Source organism: Macaca nemestrina, chromosome 13, assembly GCF_043159975.1.
Source record: "Macaca nemestrina isolate mMacNem1 chromosome 13, mMacNem.hap1, whole genome shotgun sequence".
NCBI lineage: Eukaryota > Metazoa > Chordata > Mammalia > Primates > Cercopithecidae > Macaca > Macaca nemestrina.
In genome coordinates this window covers 71,127,606-71,130,583 of record NC_092137.1, presented here as the reverse complement: position 1 = coordinate 71,130,583, position 2,978 = coordinate 71,127,606, and the positions used below count along the sequence as shown (strand labels likewise).

Below are 2,978 nucleotides of genomic sequence, written 5' to 3'. Positions count from 1 at the left end.
GGCTTTTGTGCCAAGGTGGTCATGTGTATGAAAGTCAGGGACTCCCTCCTCCTGGGAGCCAAGAGGAAGTCTCCCAAAACCAGAAGGGAAAGGTGTTTTCCCCACATCACTCCAGCTTTGGAGACATTCTGTTAGTGACATACGCCCCTTCCCCAAAAAACAACAATGAAGTGTTCTGTGTGCTAACAACATAGCTGAAAAAAAAAACCAAAAAAACAAAAAAAAACAAAATTCTGCATTTTTATAAAACTTGATAAAAAATAGTATTTCAAACTGTACAGTCACCAGAAGTACACGGTTATCAAAAATGCACACACTTCACTTGGCCTCTCCAGCACCTTCAGCTTTCCTGACCTGGTCTGTTTTGGTATCTCCGTTTTCTGCAGGGTTATTTCCCTCCTTGCCAGCATCAGCTTTTCCCTTTTTCCCTTTGGGTACCTTCCCTCCCTTCTTGGCCGGGGCCTATTTAGGCTTGGGTTCTGGCTTTGGAGGAGCAGGTTTAGCAGACAACCTCGTGGATCTTCTCTGTGGTGTGTCCTTCACCTTGGCTTTATCTCCTTTAGCATCCCCTTCAGTCTTCCTTTTGGGCATGGTGGTGGCAGTGACAGCAGCGGGACTTAGACACTGGGCCCGGGATGCAGCCACAAGTGGGCTTTGATCAGTCGGGGGGTCATTCTCGCTGCTTCTTACGTTTCAGTTACTTTGGTTAATGTCTAAAGATTCATAACTAACTACCCTCCATTGGCCCCCACTGTTTTTTGAGACTGGGTCTTGCTCTGTCAACCAGGCTGGAGTGCAGTGGTGAGATCTTGAGTCACTGCAGCCTTGACCTCTCAGTATATGTGATCCTCCCACCTCAGCCTTCCAAGTTGCTAGGACCACAGGCACATGCCACCACACCTAGCTAATTTTATTTATTTTTTGTAGAGATGAGGTCTCACCATGTTGCCCAGGCTGGTCTCAAACTCCTGAGTTCAAGCAATCCTCTTGCCTTGGCCTCCCCAAATGCTGGGATTACAGGCATGAGTCACTGTGCCTGGCCCAAGATCCATTAACTATCGTTTGTTTGTTTGTTTGTTTTTGTTTTTGTTTTGTTTTGTTTTTTGAGATGGAGTCTTTCTCTTTCACCCAGGCTGGAATGCAGTGGTATGATCTCTGCTCACTGTAACCTCTGCCTCCTGGGTTCAAGCGATTCTCCTGCCTCAGCCTCCCCAGTAGCTGGGATTACAGGCATGCACCACCATGCCTGGCTAATTTTTGTACTTTTAGTAGAGACAAGGTTTCACTATGTTGGCCAGGCTGGTCTCAAACTCCTGACCTCAACTGAACCGCCCGCCTCAGCCTCCCGAAGTGCTGGGATTACGGGCCCAGCCACTAGGATCCATTAACTCTGAAATCTACTTCAGGAATTTTACTTTATATCAATAATTATTCCTTCCAGGAACGTTCATTGCACGTCTACTATGTACCAAGCACTATTGTAGATTTTAGGGGTTCAACAGTGAACCAAACAGATAAAAATCCCAGCCCTCATGAGGCTAGCATTCTAGTAGGGAGCAGAGGTAGTTAGCACATTCAGCCCCTTCTCACAACCCCAGGAAGGAGTCCTGTGGAGAGGTGATGGTGTGGAGTAGCAAGGAACTGTTCATAATCAATCCAGCCAATCTCGCAGAACAGCAATGGGGCCCCGCAGCCTAAAGGTAACAAAGAAGTGGCTGGACTAGGGCAGGTAAACAGGAAGGACTCCCTCCTGCCAACTCCTCAGGGTCAATTCTCATGTCCCTGAAGTCCCCTTCTCTCCTTCAGGGGAGGTTCCGAAAATTGCAGTTTCCTCAAGAGAGAGGCAGAGGAATGAAGTTCTCCACAGACTGACTGGGACCATCTGGGGAGACAGAGTGCAGTCATCAGTTGCCCTCGGGGGAAGTGGCCAGCTTGTCTCGCTGGAGGGCCTGCCCGCCCTGCCTCCACTGCGGGAATTCTGTATACCTGCCACTCTCTGTGACCTTGGGTTGCTTTGGTGGCACTAGCAGGCTGTGACAGACAACTGCCACCACACGGGGTATGCTGTTGACAATCAGGTACCCACAGCCTTCTCTCCCAGAGATTTTTAGTCTTTGTGGGCATGTTGCTCACCGTGGAGGCTGGGGTCCCACTCACTATGATTTAGGGAACAACCTGACTCTAGCATAAGTAGGAGAAGCTATAGAAATTACAGTTGTTACTAAATGACTCTCAGACCTGGTTTTCCGGGGGCAGGGAGAAGTTTCTCACATTCTGGAGGAAGATGTAACAGCATTTTGAGGATGAGGGATGTCACTGGTTTAGAGGAAAATCTACACTTGCTTAGTCAGTAATTTTGAGTGTCTATCAACAAATGCCCAGCTCTTTTCATGCACTAGATACATACAGCATTCACTGCTCTGACACATGAATTTGGGCCTAGGCCCAACCCTTCCTGTGTGCCTCCACCATGCCTCTCAGAAGGACCCTCTCTTTTGTGTATTGCTCTCACTTATAAGAGCCAGTTATAAATTGTTACACCTTGCCAATCAGCAATTCCTGCTGCAGCTTAGGCAACCAACTCCAAGGATCCCCCACCCCCAGTGAGAGCCCCAGGCCCCAGTGAGAATCATGGAAGAGTAAGTATGCCTTGGCTCCTCTTGGGAGGCACGAGGGTCCATGTGCTTTAGGATAGCCAGAGGATCCATGCCATCTGGCTTCTTCCTGCAGGACAGGGCCCCAAGCCGCAGACTGTCTATAGTGCAACCCTGCCTCACTCCCCAAAGCAGCTGCATCTCACTGCCTCTTGAATCTCCCCAAAGCCCTGCTTTTGTTGCAATCTTTGACTTCTTAGACCTGACAAGTATTTTCCACTCTCCGCCATACAGGTCCCAGGACTGGGATCCCAGGCCCTCTTCAAGGTGACCCCAGTGAACCTTTCATCACATTTCTGCCATGGGGTCAATGGAATTGAGCCA

General features: G+C 49.0%; 1 pseudogene; it reads right to left on the bottom strand.

The window, feature by feature from the left end:
• Window positions 1-208: 208 nt before the first annotated feature.
• Window positions 209-591, bottom strand: LOC105465228 (non-histone chromosomal protein HMG-17 pseudogene; annotated as a pseudogene).
• Window positions 592-2,978: the final 2,387 nt, after the last annotated feature.